The 21,730-nt window shown below is 36.8% G+C and overlaps 1 protein-coding gene and 1 pseudogene across 1 annotated transcript in view; both read left to right on the plus strand.

The window, feature by feature from the left end:
* XPR1 (xenotropic and polytropic retrovirus receptor 1) overlaps positions 1-21,730 on the plus strand; it is a 250,678-nt gene that overhangs the window by 91,592 nt on the left and 137,356 nt on the right. The window lies entirely within an intron of this gene.
* LOC113932005 lies at positions 8,598-11,796 on the plus strand (annotated as a pseudogene).

A 21,730-nucleotide genomic window follows, 5' to 3' on the forward strand; every position in this document is an offset into this window, starting at 1 on the left:
TGCATACAAGCAGGGGGAGTGGCAGGCAGAGGGAGAAGCAGGCTCTTCCCACTGAGCAAGGAGCCTGGTACAGGACTCGATCCCAGAACCTTGGGATCATGACCTGAGCCAAAGGCAGACGCTTAACCGACTGAGCCACCCAGGTGTCCCTGCTTGACATTTTAAATTTTATTTTTTAAGATAATATACAGTTAGTTTTACTTTTGGGGGGTGTGCAGTTCTGTGAATTTTAACATATGTACAATATGTGTAGTCACCACCACAATCAGGGTAGAGAATAGTTCTATCACCCCCAAATCCTTTAGCTATCCCTGTGCAGTCACACTCTCCTCCTACATATAGCCCCCATTTCCCATCACTATAGTTTTGTCCTTTTGAGAGTGTCTGATAAGTAGAATAATATGTATGTAACTTTTGGATACTTGCTTCTTTCCTACTGTGTAAGTATGAAACTTGTTACCTGTATCAATAATCCATTCCTTTTATTACAGGTTTTTGTGTGAATGTAAGTTTTTTATTTCTCTAGATACTCAGGAGTGGGATTGCTGGGTCATTTGGTAAGTCTGTGTTTAACTTTATAAGAAACTGCCAAAGTGTTCTCCAGAGTGGCTGTTTCATTTTGCATTTCCATTGGCAACATGTGAGTTCCAGTTGTTCTGTATCCTTGCCAACGCTTGATACAGTATTTTTTATTTTAACCATTCTAATATGTGTGTAAATGGTATCTCATTGTAGTTCTGTTTTTTAGAGTCTTTCTTATAATTTACATAACATAAAATTACTCAAAGTATACAATTTAGATGTTTTTAGTATATTCAGAGTAGTGCAAGCATCACCACAATCTTAAGTTTAGAACATTTTCATCACTGTGGTTTTGTTTTGCATTTCTCTAGTGGCTAATGGTGTTGAGTGTCTTTTCACTTGCCATTTCTGTTTGCTAGTTGTTTGTCCATTTTTTATTTGTGTTGTCCATATTCTTCCTATTGAGTGTTGAAAGTATTCTGGATACAGGTCCTTTGTTAATTATGTGTACTGCAAATATTTTCTCCCAGTCTGTAGCTTGCCTTTTCATTCTTTTATTTATTTTATTTTATTTTTTAAGATTTTACTTATTTATTTGTGAGAGAGAGAGAGAGAGTGAGCAAGAGAGAGAGAATGAGCAGGGGTGTAGGGGCAGAGGGAGAGAGAGAAAAGTAGATTCCCTTCTGAGCAGGGAGCCCAGTGTGGTGTTCGATCCCAGGACGACTCTGGGTTAGGGTTAATGACCTGAGCCGAAGGCAGATGCTTAACTGACTGAGCCACCCAGATGTCCCGTCTTTTCATTCTTTTAACAATGTCCTTTGCACAACAAAGTTTTGAATTTTGATTAAGTCCTGTTTTTCAGTTTTATTGTTTTGGTATCATCCCTAAGATCTCTTTGCCTAACCTCTGGTCACAAAGATTTTCTCCTCTATTCTCTTCTAAAAGTTTTACAGTTTTACATTTAGTTCTGTTATCTCATTTGAGTTAATTTTTATAGAAGGTGTGAAGTTTAGGCCAGTTCATTTTCTTACATATGGGTTGTTCACTTGTTCTAATATGATTTGGGGGGAAGACTCTTCTTTCTCTTTTGAATTGCCTTTGCCCTTTGTCAAGGGTTAATTTGCCAAATTTTGGGGGGTCTATTTCTGGACTCCATTCTTTTTCACTGTTCTCTCTTTCTGTCCATCCTTTTGCCAGTATCATAGTGTGCAACCAAAAACTGATTTCTCTGACTTTCTTGTTCTTCAGAAATTTAATGGTTTTTCTAGTTCTTTCACCTTTCAATATGAATTTTAGACTGAGTTTATCTGTATGTACAAAAAAAATCCTCCTGGCATAATGATTGGAAGTATGTTAAATATGTGGATCAATTTAGGGAGAGTTGACTTCTTTACTGTTTAGTCTTCAGTCCATAACCTGTGGTAAGTCTCTCCATTAGGTCTTCTTTTATATCATTAATGGTTTATAGTTTTCAAGGTAGAGATCCTATACATATTTTTTTTAAATATTTTATTTATTTATTCGACAGAGACAGAGACAGCAAGAACAGGAATACAAGCAGGGGGAGTGGGAGAGGGAGAAGCAGGCTCCCCGCTGAGCAGGGAGCCTGATGCAGGGCTCGATCCCAGGACTCCGGAATCATGACCTGAGCTGAAGGCAGCCGCTTAACGACTGAGCCACCCAGGCGCCCCGATCCTATACATATTTTTATAAATTTATACCTGATTGTTTCCTTTTGTTAAAGGTATTGTAAATGGTGTTGGTTTTCTCTTTTTTTTTTTAAGATTTATTTATTTCTTTTAGAGAGAGTGAGAGAGAGCATGACAGGGAGAAGGCGAGGGAGAAAATCTCAGGCAGATGCCCTGCTGAGTGTGGAGCGACATGGGGCTCAATCTCATGACCCTGAGATCATGATCCCAGTTGAAATCAAGAGTCTGAAACTCAACGTACTGAGCCACTGGTGTTGGTTTTTAAATTTAATTTGCCAGTTGTTCATTGCTGGTGTATAAAAATATGATTGATTTTTTTTTTTTTTTTTTAGTGTGTTGACCTTGTATCCTGTGACTGAAAACTCACTCATGAGTTTTAGGGGTTCTTAGTAAATTCCTTGGGATTGTCTACGTATATTATCTGAGAATAGGGGCAGTTTTATGTCTTCCTTTCCAATCTGTATGCCTTTTCTTTCTTTTTCTTAAATTATTGCACTGACCAACACTTCCAGTATGATGTTGTATAGGTATGGTGAGAGTGGCCATCCTTTTTCCTTATTCTCATCCTAGTCTTCACCATTAACTATATTGTTAGCTGATATTTTACCCCCAGAGATGCCTTTTTATCAGATTGTGGAAATTTCCTTCTATTTCTAGTTTGCTAAATGGTTTTACTGTTGAAGGACATGGAATTTTATTAGATGCCTTTTCTGCATCAGATGATATGATCGTTTGGTTTATATATATATTTTTTACTGTTAATAGGGTGGACTACTTTGCTTGATTTTCGAACATTGCGTTATTTTTACATTCCTGAGACCTACCCCACTTAGTTGTGCTGTATTATTGTTTCTGTATATTGCTGGATTAAATTATCTAATAGTTTGTTGAGGATTTTAAAAATTTCTATCCAAGAAGGATGTTAGTCTAGTTATCTCTGCCTGTGCCGTCTGTCTGGGTTTGGTATCAGGTTAACATCATTATCCTAAAATGAGTTTGGAAGTGTTCTGTTTTTTTGGAAGAGATCTCATAGTTTGGTATTCTTCATTAAATATTCTGTAGAATCCACCATTGAAACCATTTGGGTATAGAGATTTTGTTTTTGGAAGAGAATTGTTTTTGTGATTATCCAATTTCTTTAGCAGTTATAAGACTCCTTAGGTTATCTATTTCATTTGGTGTGAATTTTGGCATTTTGTGGTTTTCCAGGAATTGGTCCATTTCATCTAAGGTGTTGAATTTATGTGCATAGAATTGTTTGTACTATTTCTCTATTATCTTTTTAATGTCTGGGGGATGTAGTTATATCCCCTATTTCATATTAAATGCTGGTCATTTGTATCTTCTTTTTTCTCTGTTAGTTTTGCTTGACTTTTAAAAAAATCAGTTTATTTATTTATAAAGAGCTAGCTTTTAATTTCACTGATTATTGAGTTTTTTTTCAATTTGAGCGATTTCTGTTGTTTTTTCCATTATTTTGATTGCCTTGAATTTATTTTGTTCATTTTTTTAGTTTCTTAATGTGAAACTTTACATTATTGATTTAAGACCTTTCTTCTTTTCCCGTATAAACATTTTATACCATAAATTTCCCTCTAGATACTCCTTTGCTGTATCTCTCAAATTTGGTATGTTGTATTTTCATTTTCATTCAGTTCAAAATATTTTTATTTCCATTGATTCCTTTTACACCTGTGGGTTATCTAGAAGTGAGCTTGATTTCTATGTGTTTGGAGATTTTGTTGCTATCTTTTTATTATTAATTTCTAATTCTTTTATGCTTTAGAGGAACATACTTTATATAATTTCAATTCTTCTAAATTTGCTAAAGCTTATTTTATGACATAGGATAGGGTCTATCCTGGTGAATGTTCTGTGTACATTTTGAAAAGAATTAAATGATGTTGGGTGGAGTGTTCTTGAAATGCCAGATCCAGTTGGTTGATGCTATTGTTCAGTTTCTGTATGTTCTTGTTAATTTTCTGCCTGCTCATTTTACTGATTACTGAAGGAGATATGTTGAAGCCTCCAACTATAACTGTGGATTTGTCTATTTCTCCTTTTGGTTTTGTAAATTTTGGCTTCATGTATTTTGAAACTCTTATTATTAGATACGTACACATTTAGGAATTTATGAATTCTTGACGAATTGGCTTGTTTCATACTGTGATGAATTTCATACCTGGTAATTTTCTTGGGTCTGAAGTCTACTTTGATATTAATATAGTGACTTGATCTTCCTTTTAATCAGGAAGTATGGTACTTGCATGGTATGTATTTTTCTATCCTTTTACTTTAAAACTATTTATATCATCATGTGTAAGGTGTTTCTTGTAGACACAGAATATAGTTGGATAATTTTTTAAAACTTATTGTGACAGTCTTATCTTTTAATTGGTGTTTTAGATAGGTCATTTATATTTAATGTGATCATTGTTGTTTGGAATTAGATCTCTTTATTATTTGATTTTTTATTTTTCTCCATGTTTTTCATCCCTTTTTCTCTTTCCCCCCCTTTTTTTTTGAGGAGGCAAATTATTTGAATATATTTAGAATTCTGTTTTATTATATTTTTGACCATTTCTATTGTTTTGATTTTTAAAAATCATTGCTGTAGGGATTACAATATATATACTTTACCTTTCACAATTTAAAATCAGTATTTTACAATTTTATTTGGAGTGTAGAAACCTTAACACCAAATAGGTCTCTTTTCCCTTTCCCCTTTATGCTGTAGTTGTCTTATGTATTACATCAGCATACAATGAAAACCTGTTAGAAAAGGTCATAATTTTTTTTGACTGTCAAACATTTTGAAGAACCCAGTGGAAGAATAGTTCATTACATGTACCTAAATATTTATCACTTCTGTTGCTTTTTCTTAATTGCTGAGGTTCTCTAAAATCTTTTTTTAAGATTTTATTTATTTATTTGAGGGAGAGAATGAGAGAGAGAGAGAGAGAGCACATGAGAGAGGGGAGGGTCAGAGGGAGAAGCAGACTCCCCGCCAAGCGGGGAACCCGATGCGGGACTCGATCCCAGCACTCCAGGATCATGACCTGAGCTGAAGGCAGTCGCTTAACCAACTGAGCCACCCAGGCGCTCAGGTTCTTGGTTTCTATTGACATTATTTCTCTTCTATCTGAAAAAATTTCCTTTAGCTTTTTTTTTTTTTTTTTAAGAGTAGTCTCCTGGGAACAAATTCCCTTGGATTTTCTTCCATTGAGATTACCTTTGTTTCACCTTCATTCCTGAAGGATATATTCACTGGATATGTATTCTGGGTTGATCTTTTTTTGGTGTTCTTGAAAAATATGAATTCACTGGGGCACCTGGGTGCTCAGTTGGTTAGGTGTCTGCCTTTGGCTTGGGTCATGATCCCAGGGTCCTGGGATCAAGCTCTGTATCTGGCTCCCTGCTCAGTGGGGAACCTGCCTCTCCCTCTGCCCCCCTTCCCCCCGCTTGTGCTCTCTCTCTCTCTCTGAAATAAATAAATAAAATCTTAAAAAAAAAAGAAAACTATGAATTGGCCTCCTTGATTTCTGATAAGAAATCCAGTTATTCAAATTGTTGTTCTTTAATAACTAATGAGTTGTTTTTCTCTGGTTATTTTAAAGAGTTTAGTTTTAGTTTTTGCAGTTTGATTGTGATCTGTATGAGCATGTATTTCTTCAGATCTCATTTGAGGTTAAAAGAAAATAGTTTTCTCTGCTCAAAACACTTCTGACACTAACTGTGTGGGTTTCCCACACCAAGCAATTCTCTAATTCTCTGTGGATACCAACTGCTTTTCTACAATTTAATGCACTTCTAATTCTTTTTTTTTTAAGATTTTATTTATTTATTTGAGAGAGAGAGAGAGAGAGAGCACATGAGAGGGGGGAGGGTCAGAGGGAGAAGCAGACTCCCTGCTGAGCAGGGAGCCCGACGTGGGACTCGATCCCGGGACTCCAGGATCATGACCTGAGCCGAAGGCAGTCGCTCAACCAACTGAGCCACCCAGGCGCCCTGCACTTCTAATTCTACCTAGAGTTAGTACAAAACCCATACACTAAGTTCTTAATCTTACAAGACTGCCTTCAAATGCAGATGCCAATAGCAAGTAGTGGGTCCCCAGGGTCCCCATACTTCTGTCTGACTTGGCTACAAATTAGGGTTCCCAAAACCCCCTCCTCAGGTTCAGTAATTTGGTATAACTGCTCACAAAACTCAGGAAAATACTGTATTTATTACCATTTAATTACAAAGGGTACTATAAAGGATACAGATGAACAAGGAAGAGCCAGATGAAGAGGTACAAAGAGCAAGGTCTGGAAGCATCCCAAGCACAGGAGCTTCTGTTACCATGGAGTTGGAGTGCACTACCCTCCTGGCATATGGATGCATTCACCGACCTGAAGCTCTTGGAACCCCTTCATTTGGGATTTTTTTTGGAGGTTGCATTATCATGGTTGATTAAACCCTTGGCCACCCCCCAGCCTCTCCCCTCCATGGAGGTCAAAGGTAGGAAGCTCTTTCATCCGTCCTCCCATTTTACTTTTCTCTATGGTTGAGATTGGATAATTTCTATTGATCTGTCTTCAGGTGTACTGACTCTTTCCTCTGACATCTCTCTTGTTGGACCCCTTCAGTGAAGTTTTATTTCTTTTGCTGCTTTTTTACTTCTAAACTTTTGATTTGATTTTTCTTTTTATCTTGTGTGTGTTTGTTTGCTGGAGCTTTCTGTCTTTCCCTTCCTCTCAAGAATATTTGCCTTTATTCAGTGAAGCATTTTTATAATAGTTTTTGTAACGTAATTCCAACATCTGTGTTATCCTGAAGTTGGTGTCTGTTGTCTTTCTCATGCATGTTGAGATTTTCCTGGGTATTTGTATGCCAGGGAATTTTGGATTGTGTCTTGGGCATTTTGAATATTATGATATGAGATCTAAGGTCTTGCTTATATCCTGTATAGAATGTTTTTCTTTTTTGTTTTTATTTTGTGTGTGTTTTTTTGTTTTGATTTGTTTTTGTTTTTGAATGTTTTTCTATACAGAAGACTGATTTGTTCAAGTTGACACAAGTATGAACTTCACCTTCTGTGGTTTGTGATTTTTATGTTTGTGCCTTTTTCAAAGCCTTTGTTGTGCTCCTCAAATATGTCCTGTGTGTATTGTCAACCAGTGGCAGCCTGGTATCTGTACACTTCTCAATGTTTATGGTATGAGGTTTAGGTTCAGATTTTCACATATGCAGCTTGCAGGTGATCCCAGGAATTCATAAATAACTTTATGGGCTTGCTTTCCCAAGGTCTTTTCTCTGTGTGTTGTCCTTGGTACTTTCTAGTTTTTTGGAGTTCCTCTTTTTGGTTCTCTGGTCAGATAACTAAGGCTTTATTTATCCCATGTTGCTGAGCAAGTCTTGTGACTTTGCCAGTGTCTGAGGTGAAACAGTGGAAGGGCAGAGAGAGAAACGAGTCCTTCCTTCTTTCAGTGTTTTAGGTTCTGCAGGTCCCTATTGTTACCATTGTTTCTGCCACCACTACCAAGGAATTTCTCGGGTGATAGGGTGCAAAAAATGGATAAAAGAAAAGCAACATAAGAAGAGTGTCTTTTCTTTGAAATCAGGACAACAAAAACAGGTATACACTCAAATATTTGCAAAGAAAAACATCCTTATATGACTTTTAATTTTCAAGTTTGGTATAAATTATATCTTTGATAACCTGATATGATATAGCAGAGATTTAGAGTCTGTCATACCCCAGCTTGAATCACAGTGTTACCATTTACCAACTATGTGATCCTAAACAAATCACTGCTAAGTTTTAGTTCCCTTGTTTATGAAACATTTATATAATATCCACTCAATGGTGTACTGGAGCTGGCTTGTACCCCCCCATAAGAGCTGATTGTAAAATTTTAGATATCTTATGAGCTGTTAAACACAGCCATTATTAAAAATTAAATTACACAAACTTTATAATTAAATTATGTTAAAAACAAAGGCAGTAGGGGCATCTGGGTGGCTCATTCGTTTAAGTGCCCAGCTGTTGGTTTCGGCTCAGGTCATGATCTCAGGTTCATAAGATGGAGCCCCACAGGCTTAGTGTGGAGTCTGCATGAGATTCTTTCCCCCTCTTTCCTCCCCCCTGCTCCTCCCCCTGCTCATGTGCTTTCTCTCACTAAAATGAATAAATAAAATTAAAAAAAAAAAGCAAAGTATAAATGCTGAAAACTCATCACTTCCTAGCTATTTTGCTACCTTGTACATTATATATGTCTCTTATAGCTGTGTGGTGAAATACCATATAACGATGTGCTATTGCATATCTCTTCTCAGGTCTGTGTTCATTGTGTTTTCATTGGTAGCTTGAAATGTGTCATGATGGTATTCATACCACAGAAACTGGTAAATAGCACAAACCAGAGCTTGATTTATTGTTTTGTTGGGTGTCTAGATTTAAGAAAGTGATGGAGAAAATATCAATGATGGAGAAAATATCAATAAAGCAGATTAAACTTAAAAGTTTGTGTGTCTGGGGGCACCTGGGAGGCACAGTCAGTTAAGCCTCTGACTCTTGGTTTCAGCTCAGGTTTTGATTTTGGGATCATGAGATCGAGCCCCACCTCAGATTCTCTGCTTAGGGTGGAGTCTGCTTGGGATTCTCTCTCCCTCTCCCCCGTTCCTCCTTACATGCACACATGTGTGCGTGTGCACATTCTCTCTCTCTCTCTCTCTCTCAAATAAAATCTTTTTGGGCGCCTGGGTGGCTCAGTTGGTTAAGCGACTGCCTTCAGCTCAGGTCATGATCCTGGAGTCCCGGGATCGAGTCCCACATCGGACTCCCTGCTCAGCGGGGAGTCTGCTTCTCGCTCTGACCCTGCTCTCTCTCTCTCTCTCAAGTAAATAAATAAAATCTTTAAAAAAAAAAAATAAAATAAAATCTTTTTTTAAAAAAGTTTGTTATATACATTGCCTGTTATTGTTAGTAACACAAAAGTTGAGGAAATATTCTAAACTACAGGCTTACCTCATTTTATTGCACTTTATTGAGCTTCACAGATACTGCATTTTTTACAAACTGAAGATTTGTGGCAACCCTGCATTAAGCACGTTTATTGGCACTATTTTTTCCAACAGCATTTGCTCACTTCATATCTTTGTGTCACATTTTGATAATTCTTGTGATATTTCAAATATTTTCATTATTATTTGAATTGCTTCAATTTCATGATAAAACTTTAACGGATGAGGTGTTACTTCCTATGGATGAGCAAAGACAGTGGTTTCTTGAGACAGAATCTACTCCTGGTGAAGATGCTGTGAAGATTGTTGAAATGACAACAAAAGATTTAGAATATTACATAAACATAGTTGATAAAACAGTGACAGAATTTGGGAGGACTGACTCCAGTTTTGAAAGATGTTCTCCTGCAGGTAAAATGCTGTCAAGTAGCATCACATGCTACAGAGAAATCATTTGTGAAAGGAAGAATCAGTCAGTATGGCAGACTTCATTGTTGTCTTATTTTAAGAATTGCCAGAGCTGTTGGGCATTGGTAGTTGGGCGGCCAGTCAGGGTGGGTTGGGGCAGTCTGCTGCTGCTTCCTGGCTGCAACAGTGGCTGACAAGATCCCCAGGAAGGCCAACCACTCAGTGCTCGTTGGGAACACCCACGGCCTCACCATGTCCTTGTCCCTCACAGTGGCCACCATCACCTCCAAACCTGGGGGTAGCAGTGGCTCCAAGAAATTAGTGATCAAGAATTTCTGAGACAGGCCTAAATTGGCTGATAACTACATTCAGGACACTTGGCAGAAGCTTCTTGAGGCAGTGAAAGCCCTACAAGTAGTATCTCCATCAGAACCTGGAAAAAGTACCAAGCTGTTGACAATCTGTTCTCACAAAGTTTCCTCAACACGCTACAAACAGCTGTGCCAGCTCTGTGAGGATCATGTCCAAGCACAGATCCTTCAGTTTAGAGAAGACTCACCAGATAGTGTTTTATTTTTAAAGAAAATTAACACATGCTGGCAAGATCATTGCAGACAAATGATCATGATCAGAAGTATTTTCCTGTTTTTGCTTTGCACTTATGGACTTCAGAATTCCATGCTTCCTTCTATCTGGGATATGGGATTGGAACTTTTTAAGAAACCATATCATTAGTGATAAAAATGGTTCAGAGTAAAAATATTGATGGAATTCTGCTATTAACTGAACGAAGCAGCGAAGTTTATTGAAGTTTTTTGAAAAGTCTCCTGAGTATGCTCTCTGACCTTCAGGTATATAAAGATTCATTTGAATTGAAATTTTTGGAAGAAACTAATTGTTTATATGCTGCAGAAGGCCAGAATATCTTAACCATGTAAGTAGGCGTTTAGAGGAAGAGGGAGACTGAGTAATCACGTATTTAGACCACAGCACACAGAAATCACTGATTGCTTATGTAGAGAAACAATTATTAGGAGAACATTGAACAGCAATTCTGTAGAAAGGGCTTGACCACGTCCTTGATGAGAAAAGAGTGCCGACCTCGCTCAGATATACCAACTGTTCATCCACGTGAAGCGTGGCCAACAGATTCTGGTGCAGCGCTGGAGCAACCCCATCAAAACTTTTGGGACAACAATTGTTATCAGTCCTGAAAAAGACAAAGCTATGATACAGGGCCTGCTAGATTTTAAGGATCGTGTGGACCATGTGTTAGAAGTGTGCTCTAAGAGGAACAAGAAGTTCATCAACTTGATGAAGGAAGCCTTTGAAACATTTATCGACAAGAGGCCAGATAAGCCCGCAGAATTGATGGTAAAGCATGTTGATTCAAAATCAAGAGCAAGTAATAAAGAAGTAATAGATGAAGACCTGGAGAGGATTCTCGACAAGTTTATGATAATATTCAGGTTCATTCACAGTATAGATTTCTTTTGAAGCCTTTTATAAAAAAGATTTGGCAAAATGACTCCTCATTGGAAAAAGTGCCTCAGTAGATGCTGAAAAATCTATGTTGTCAAAACTAAAGCATGAATGTGGTGCTGCTTTCACCAGCAGGCTGGAAGGCATGTTCAAGGACGTGAAGCTCTCCAAGGACATCATAGTTCATTTCAAGCAGTATATGCAGAATCAAAGTGACCCAGGCTCTGTAGATCTAACAGTGAATAGACTTATGGGATACTGGCAGACATACACACCTATGGAAGTGCATTTAACTCTAGAAATGGTTAAGCTTCAGGAGGTGTTTAAGACATTTTATCTCAGCACAGTGGTAGAAAACTTCGGTGGCAAACTATATTGGGGAATGCTGTTTGAAAAGCAAGTTTAAGGAAGGAAAGGAGTTCCAGGTTTCCATCTTCCAGATACTGGTGTTTCTCATGTTCAGTGAAAGGCGTACTTTCAGTTTTGAAGAAATAAAAATGGCCACGAGAATAGAGGACAGTGAACTGCAAAGAATATTACAGTCCCTGGCCTGTGGCAAAGCACAAATCCTGGTTAAAAGTCCCAAAAGGAGGAAGATGGGGACACATTCATGTTCAACGGGGAATTCAGATACAAGTTGTTTCGAATAGCAGCTAGATCCAGATGAAGGAAACCATTGAAGAACAAGCCAGTAACACTGATAGTGTTTCAGGAAAGACAGTATCAGATTGACCCTGCTATTGTCAGAAAAATGAAGACGAGAAAGACTCTTCATCATAATCTTCTAGTTTCTGAATTGTATAATCTGCGAAATTTCCAGTTAAGTCTAGAGATTTAAAAAAGAATTGAATTTCTTGTAGACAGACTATATGGAGAGAGATAATCACCACTACATGGCCTGATGATATATTGGCCAGCTGCTTTCTCTCAGCGAGACAGTAGAATGTATCTTCAGAGCAGCGAACCATTTGTGTGCTATTTCCATGACTTCTGAGATTGAGCCAGCACAAAGACTTTTGGATTAGAAAGAAAAGAGATGGTTTCTTGGATCATCTTTCACAAAGCGTAAGGGTTTGCAAATGGCATATGTGTCTTTCCTTCCAGTTCTCCCTCTTAACTCTTTTTGCTGTTTTGTTTTTGCTGCTTTGTGCAGAATGACTTTGAGATTGGAAAAGAAGACATTGGTTAAAAGAGGTTCCTTTGTAAGATGTAGTTCTTGTGACAGAAAGCCAAAAGTTTGGTTTGGTGTCTGTGTGTACTCATGAATGCATAGTTAAAAAGACCCTCCGTGCTGTGTTCATGGGCTGCAGAGATGACTGGTATACTCCTGAAGGCAGGCTCTCTTAGTTGATGGACACTTAGTTTAGAACAAGAGCCCTTTGTTGGCGGGCATTAGGAAGAAACAATGTCAAAAGCTGGCTAATCAATTATGCAACATAAATATTGGCATCTGTTTGTTTCCTTTATGTTCCATACATTTTAAACTCTGATGACTTTTTTAGAGCAAGGTTTCTCAGTGAGACCTCTCATGTATGCCAGGACGGCACCAGGTCAGGTGTGCTTGCTGTGGTGAACCCACGAGCATCTTTGTTCTACTTCTGCTGAGTTGTTTGTGGACTTTTTGTTTAGGAGTTTGGGGGATAGTGTGTTTGTGTTTACTCTTCTAAGATTGAGTCTAGCAGCCCCCCCCTTTTTTTTTTGCATTGGAGTAACTGTTGTTTGATTTTTTTTCATTGCAGTATTTGTATGATTCCTCTAGTAAAGTTTGGTTTGTTTTTACAGTTATGCTGTTGTTCTTTGTGCTATAACCACTGTAAAAAGTTTTATAGGAGAATTAAAGTCTTGATATTGTGAAGCAGAAGTTATTTTGTTAAAAGATTAAAAGGATTTTGTTGGCACCTGGTTTCACGTTTTGTGTATATATAGGTGCCATAACTGTAACAAAAATACTTTTCTAGTAACATTTAAGAGTACTTTATATGTTACATAATAGTGTGCTTCATTTTGATTAAAAGCCACCAAAGGAATTTTGATCATGGTGTAAATGTTTAAAGCAATATTTTATGGAATATACCAAGTTTATATAATTTGATTTTGTGCTGTTATTAAAAAGTTTCTCCCTTTTAGAAACATGTGTGTTTAAAATATGGCATTTTATAGTTTTGCATGTGAAAATCCTCAGCATTTAGTATTGTCATTATTTCTATATTTGTAAATTTTCATTTGTGAGTTCTATAATATATGGTCTGTAAAAGACCAAATTTTTACTTCTTAAATTTTATGTTCATTGTCTCTAGAGATTGTTAATATTGTAACTTAATGTAAACTTACTCTGAATAAAATTAGTTTAATTGGCCTTAGAAAAAAATAAAAGAATTGCCTGAGCCACCCCAACCTTCAGCAACTACCAACCTGATCAGTCAGCAGCCATCAGCACTTAGGTAAGACCTTCCACCAGCAAAAAGATACCACTTGCTGAAAGCTAATTTTTTAGCATGTAAAGTATTTTAATTAAAGTATGTACATTTTTTAAGGCATAATGCTGTTGCACATTTAAGAGACTACAGTATAGTGTAAACATAATTTTTATATGCACTGGGAAACCAAAACATTCATTTGACTTGCTTTTTTGCAATATAAATTTTATTGCAGTGGTCTGGAACTGAACCCTCAGTATCTCTAAGGTGTGCATGTATTATCTAATTCAACAAAGAGGTTGCTTATATCATTGATGAACAAGTGAGGTTATGACATATATCATTGTTGTTTCACTTTCCTTTTATTCTTTAACATAGATGAAAATATCAAATAACATTAAGATTGGAATTACATTTGTTTATCTATTGCAACCCTAAGTTGGCTTCTCAGGAGTTTGGCAAAATCAGTAGAGCATTCTGTGAGAATTAGTTGGCTCTAAGAAATTTACAATAAAGAGTATTGTATATCTTATTATAATTTTTAAATTGTGTCCTACAGCCTTCAAAATTTATAATAAACACACAGTTCATACACACACACACACACACACACACACACACACACACACACACACACACACACACACACACACACACACACACACACACACACACACACACACACACACACACACACACACCCCGAGGGCTGATTGTTAAACATTTATCAGCACACCACTGTGTCTAGCACAGAATAGGCATTCATTAAATGCTACTTTCTCCTCTCCTTTACTCCCCTTTGGCCCTTTCAAACAGAATCAAAATATCTTCCATACTTTGTGTAATCAGGATTGGTGAAAATAAAAATAGCACTGGCTTTAACTTCAAGGCTGTTATATTCTTCAGTATTACCACTTTCACCGTATTAAAACATATCTTAGTTAAAAGGACAAATGAAGATTTGAGGGAGTATGGTTTTCTTTTGAATTCTATTGTTGGGAGCTTTAGGTAAAAATAAATAAAAATACCAATACTCAATTATATTTCAAAGAGGGACATTAATAATATTTATTGAATATTGAAAACAACTGTGAATCATAGCACTTGTCAACATTTTCTTGAAAATGTTTTCGCAAGAGTAATTTAAATTTTTGCTTTTATTTTGAAACTTTTTGTTCTTTTTCTCCCTTCTGTCCCCCTTCCAGTTCAATAAGGAAATGATTTTATTTAAAAAAAAAAAAAAACATTTTAACACTGGTTATAGTCACAGACTGATTTTCTTTCACTCCAAAGATAAATTATGGATTCTTTGACAACCTTATATTTTCTGTCATTATGAGGATTTTTTTCTTCCCATTTTTAGTCTGGAATAAAACATTTCTTAACGCTCCTGTTTGACAGGTTTGTTTTTTTTTCTTACATATTAACAGTATATTTTAGGGATCATATAGTTAGTCTTCTCACTTCCCCTACCTTTATCTATTTTAAATAAAAGAAAAGCAGCTGTATTTCTGTAGTGCATAGCTGATTGCTTTCCAGCTCCCAAAGGAGACAAACTAATTGCTAAATATAGAGAAGATGAAACATTGAGATACCTTTCTCTGTGGATTTAATAGTTACTAATCAGGGAGAAGTAAGCCTTTACACGTTTAACCCTGTTACTTCCAGAAGAATAACATAGAGTAATAGTGTATCCTCCTCACGTATGTTTGCAAATATATACAGGAAGGATTGAATTATGTTGGCATCTTTGTAGAAAACTAAGTGAACATACATATGTGGGTCTCTTTCTGAGCACTCTGTTGTATTCCACAGGGTTTTATCCTTCTGCCAGTATAGCACTTGTCTTCATTACTATAGCTTCATAGTAAGTCTTGAACTCGGACAGTATAAATTTCCAGCTTTTTTCTTCATTTTCAAAATTGTTTGGCTATTCTAGGTTTATTGCATTTCTAAATATTAAAACCTTGTCAAGTTTTGTTAAAAAAAACAACAAACACCTGCTGGGATTTTGACTGGGATTGCATTGAATCTGTATATCAGGAGTATCTGGGTGGCTCAGTCCGTTGAGCGTCTGCCTTCCGCTCAGGTCATGATCCCAGGGTCCTGGAATCAAGGCCTGCATCAGGCTCCCTGCTCAGCAGGGAGTCTGCTTCTGCCCGTCCCCCCACCCCCGCCCGTGTGTCAAATAAATACAGTCTTTAAAAAAAATCTGTAGATCATTTTGGTGAGAATTGACATATTAACAATGTTGAACATTGTAATCCATGAACATGATTATTTCTCCACTTAAGTCTTGTTTACTTTGTCTTTGCAACGTTTTTAGTTTTCCAAGTAGTTTTAGTTCTCCACACCTTTTTCTCCACACTTTTATGCACACATCTTGCACATGTTTTGCCCAGTCTATCCCTAAATATTTTATATTTGATGATATGATAGATGATAATAATTTTTTCATTTTAACGGTTTTATTCAGAGTGAGGAAAATATAGATAATATTTTTAAATCTTATTTTCTAATCATTTGTTGCTAGAATGTAGAAACATTTGAATTTCCTGGTTAAGTTCATTTACTAGTTCTAGTAGTGTGCTTATAGATTTCTGAGGACATGGTACATACACTTTATGCTATCTGTGAATAAAAACAGTATTAATTTTTTTCATTTCTGATCCATGTGCCTATATTTTTTATAATTGCTACCCTGCAAGCTACAGGGCATTCCTTATTCATTTATGTATTTTTTTGTCTAATCATTAGTAACTTCCTTAATTTGAGATCATAATGACCAAATTTTCTTGCTATTAGTAAATAGAGGAACTCTTTGGTATAGCTTTTCTAATAAGGCCAGTCATTCAAAACATGCCTTTCATACCAGTACCTAGGAAATAATACTTGGAATGAATGTATTAGAAATGTAAATTTCTAATTTTTTACAGAAAACTGAAGCTATTTCTTTGAAGCTTCTTTTAAGCTACATCTTTTATCTGCTACTGTTTAAAAATTTAAGACAGATATTTTACATTAGTAGATTTATTTTGTGAGCCAAATAAGATTTACTTATAAAACAGCCAAACCCGCTGATAGCATTTTAAAATTTTGTGTGTTCTTCCATAATATAGTTGTCACAATGCATTACTGTTTTATACATTTCCTGGAAAATTAAATGTAGGTCACTTTCAGAGGTAGAATAATTTAAGTGAACCAATAGTTCAATTTGTAGTGGCAGACCCTCTTTCCTGTAAAAATAGAAAGAGCAGATGGCAATAATCATTGAAATAAATCTCATCAGCATGTCTATAATTTTAAATGTATAAGGGTTGCTGAGCTCATCTTTCCTATAGACTGGTGAAATTTGTTTCCATCAAGGAGGAAGGTGAAAGGAAGAGTTAATGTCTAAGGGGAATAAATGTGTCGCCCCTAAGTCTGGGGATATGAGCTTGGACCTTATAAATATAGAAAGCAATGTAATGATAGCATCATCTGTGACACTTAGTAATGGAAAAAGAGGAAGGAGATATGTATGAGTATGAGAGAAAAGATTGAAGCTTCATATGAAAGTTGAATGTTTATTGTATTAATAATTGACATTTACTTGCAGACTTGAATGCTAACCTTGGCTGACAGAAGATGCAGAGGGATGGAGAAGGAGTTTTGGTTATAAATAAGAACAGAAGAAACATGACAAAATAAAGAATAGTAGTTAGCTTAGATGACTAAATTTTTAAAAGGATTATTTATTCTCTCTCTTTTAAATTATATGGCTAAATTTGTTGGTTCTTTTGGTATAGTTTCGTCATAGAAGTTAAAATGATTTGGATATGAAAGTTTACCAGAAAACATTAGACAATATTCGTATGTCCCTATTCTTTGTTTTCTGAGAGCTTTAGCCATAGAAACTTTTTTTTTTTTTTTTAAGATTTTATTTATGTATTTGACAGAGAGAGACGCAGCGAGAGAGGGAACACAAGCAGGGGGAATGGGAGAGGGAGAAGCAGGCTTCCTGCTGAGCAGGGATCCCGATGTGGGGCTCGATCCCAGGACCCTGGGATCATGACCTGAGCCAAAGGCAGATGCTTAACGACTGAGCCACCCAGGCGCCCCAGCCATAGAAACTTTTTACCAAAAGTCTCATATACTTGATTTTTGGCATATGAAACTTGCCTGATTTTCAACTTCTGTATGTAACTACTCCTATCATAATTCTTTGGAGATTTTTAGGAATTTCCTCATTGCTCTACCATACACCTTGGTTAAACAACTTGATTGTTGTGAAGAGGTTTGATTGACTATAATTTTAATTGAGGATTAACAGATCCTAGAGTCTAGGCTCTTTCATAGACTGTACCTCTGAAATGTCTTGATTGTACAGTAAAATTGAGCATTCTGTTATATTTTTTAAAAATACAGCAATTTCCAAATCATAGATCTCCTGGCTTGTCACTAATTCTCATCACAAACAGTATCAGTGTACTTTTAAAGAATACTCAAAAAAATGAAGGTAAGGTTACTGATAATGATTTTAGATAGACACAGTGAATGGTAGAACTAAAAAATAATTCTCCAATTTGATATTAAAACGTTAAGACTTAGAAGTTGATACAAGTACCATGTAGTAAAGAAGTATCAGGTATCTAAAAGTCCCTTTTAATGATTTAAAAACAAAAGCCCAAGATAGTTATGTAGAAGGAACATTGTGTTAACGGTGGAATCTGAATTTAAATCCTAACTCTGCCACTTAGTTGACTTTTGGCAAATCACTTTGAGCCTAACTTTGCTCGGTAAAAATGGTAATTGGTATTTTGACATTTCAAGATTCATGTGTGCAGGCCCTAGCACAGGACCCTAGCATAATGTAGATACTCAACAAATCATAGTTGCATCTCTTTTGGAAACAAAGTAGAACAATTAGAAAGTACTTGTTAAGGTAATCATCTTTAAAGAGGCAGTGCTAAAAATATTAGAACTGTCACTTCAGTTGCATTGCTAATACATAATCTAAGAGGAAGACTAATTTTCCTCTTTTTGGTAGTAATATCATCTTGTGTTGTTATCAATTTGACGTATGTCTATTTTTTAAAAAAGATTTTATTTGGGGCGCCTGGGTGGCTCAGTTGGCTAAGCGACTGCCTTCGGCTCAGGTCATGATCCTGGAGTCCCTGGATCGAGTCCCGCATCGGGCTCCCTGCTCAGCGGGGAGTCTGCTTCTCCCTCTGACCCTCTTCCCTCTTATGCTCTCTATCTCTCATTCTCTCTCTCTCAAGTAAATAAATAAAATCTTTAAAAAAAAAAATTTTATTTATTTATTAGAGAGAGAGAGCACGAGCCAGGGTGAGGGGCAGAGGGAGAAGCAGACTTCCTGCTGAGCAGGGAGCCTGATGTGGGGGCTTGATCCCAGGACTCCGGGATCATGACCTGAGCCAAAGGCAGACATGTAAAAGACTGAACCACCCAGGTGCCCTTGGTGTATATCTGTATAATCAACATACTGTATTTTGGCTGAGAGAAGGAAATGTCTTCACTTCCAGTGTAGTCCTAGCACAGTGCTAAACATACATTCCTATATATGGTTAACAAACGGGTGAGTATGTATTTTAAGTTGCACTTTTGTTTCTTCAACTGTTGTTCTTAACTTCTTCTACAGTACTGTTTCCTACCCCTAAAACCTATCTGTCGTCAAACATGTCAAGCTTTTGTTAGAGCCTTTGTATTTTCTATTCCCTTTGTCCTCGCATTTTTGCCATCCTAGCTCCTTCTTGTCATTCAGGTCTCAATTCAAATGCCACCTTTTGTCAGAGACCCATTCTGAAGTCACTCTCCCTGCACTTGTTACAGTATTGTATTACCTGGTTTCATTTTCTTCATAGCCATTAAAGCAATCTGAGAGTACCTTAATTTATTTAATTACTTGTTTATCATTCTTATAGAATATGAGTTCCATAAGAGGAGGGGCCTGGGCCCTAGTGTGTCTTATACTATATAAATGGCCCCTTGTGGAAAAGTTAACATCATTTATTTTGACTAATAGTGTCTTTGCCTGTGTCCAATCTGTTTTATTCCTGCTAATTGACACATATATGAAAGCTCATTTCTGTTCTCTCTAGTTTTGTATAACATGTTTGAAATTTTCCATGGTATAATGTTTTATAAAGGAAAATATAATAATATAAATGATTATATTACAGAAAAGTACTTAATGATATGGAACCCAAGTTTGCCCTGTATTACTCATTTTTATATTTTAAAATAACTTTGTAACAGTGGGCTCTTCTCCCTCAAAATTTTTCATGTCTTCTTTTTTGTTTTCTTTTCCTCTCCCCTCCCTTCCCCCCTCTCTGTTACTCCCTTACCCCCAATAATTTACTCCAAAAGCCCAAATGCACAATATTGGAACCTGAATGGAATGAGGAGGGCACCTGCATGGGTGGGAGTGGGTCAGTGCAGCCGTGGAATATTGGTTACACACAGAGGATTGATCAAATAAGTAAATATGTTGAAGGTAATAAGAGCTAGGTTTCCTTTAGGGAAGGAAATCACAGATATGGAGAAGGATAAAACTAGAATGAACCCTATGGTGTTGGGCTGGCATTGGAGATATTACGATGAGCTCATGGTTTTCAACATACATAGGTAGACAGTGGTATGTGGTATGTATACATATGTGCATTAACTCTGTGTCCTAAGAGGGACTGGGAACCAACACCACAATAACAGTAAATACACTGAGCATTCAGATGTTAGTTTCTGAATATAATTAGTCCTACTCTAACGCATGTTTTGAAAACATGAGTTTGCTCCAATGCAATTACTGTATTAGGGAACAGACAGAACACAACATGAATTTTGTGTTTATTTATACATGGTTTCACCCTTAAGAAATACTAAGTGAACTCAGGATATTGTACTCAGGTGAACCACGCTCTGTAGAAAGACACAAAACGCACACATAGGCACACCTCCAACATTTACCAGTTACCTAATTTTACCACTTGTGTTATGTGCCATACCCATCCACATCTGGTATAAACTTTCCCTGATTTTATATAGCTAGCCCTCTTCATATTATAGTAATTCACAAACTTCAACCCTTCACACAACCACTTCCACAAGTATAAAGGTCCTAAAAGTTTAGGAAAGAACTAAAGATTCAGGAAAGATTGAAGAATCTAAGAAGACATGACCGCTAAATGTAACAGGTAATTCTGGACTGAATCCTTTGAGTATAAAGCATACTATTGTAATTTTTGGAGAAACTTGAATGAGTTCTGAAGATTAAATGGTAGTATGTATCAGTATTAATTTTCTGGTTTTGTTGGTTACATTGTAATTATGGAGGAAATGGCATTGTTTGTCAAAATATACTCTAAATTATTTGAGGGTGATATCAATTTGCAACTTACTTTTAGATGTTTTAGGAAAATGAAAGATTGATATCTACTTACATGGTTTTTCTCTGATGTGTCCTTTTTCCACATTGACAGTCAGTTCTCTGACTCCAAGTGGGTGTCCAGTAATTCAGTTAAATTCTCATACTATGTACCTAGATTAGCCATCAGATCCCACAAGTTTAAGGGGCAGTCCCACAGGACCAACCCCTCTTTAGGTGCTAGCTGCAAGTGGAGTCCCCAGGTACCCATACTTCTGCCTGACCAATTGATGGGGTTTTGGGATATAAGTGAGGGTCAATGGGGTGGAGTCCGGAGCTGACGACTAAGAAAGAATTCTTGAGACATCTTTTTTTTTAAATTTTATTGTTATGTTAATCACCATACATTACATCATTAGTTTTTGATGTAGTGTTCCATGATTCATTGTTTGTGCATAACACCCAGTGCTCCACGCAGAACGTGCCCTCTTCAATACCCATCACCAGGCTAACCCATCCCCCCCACCCCCTCCCCTCTAGAACCCTCAGTTTGTTTCTCAGAGTCCATCGTCTCTCATGGTTCGTCTTGAGACGTCTTTGGTGCAGAGTGGTGGTTTATTAAAGCACAGGGACAGGACCCATGAGCAGAAAGAGCTGCCGCCCCGGGGTTGTGAGGGGTGGCAGATTATATACTGTGGGGTTGGGGAAGGTACGGAAAAGGGAGGTTGCAAAAGGATGTTAAAAAAGACTCCTAGGATACTGGAGGCCTTGCCATTGTCAAGTTAAGGTTGTTTACCCCTCTAGTAAGGCATTAGCATTAA

Source organism: Zalophus californianus, chromosome 10, assembly GCF_009762305.2.
Source record: "Zalophus californianus isolate mZalCal1 chromosome 10, mZalCal1.pri.v2, whole genome shotgun sequence".
NCBI lineage: Eukaryota > Metazoa > Chordata > Mammalia > Carnivora > Otariidae > Zalophus > Zalophus californianus.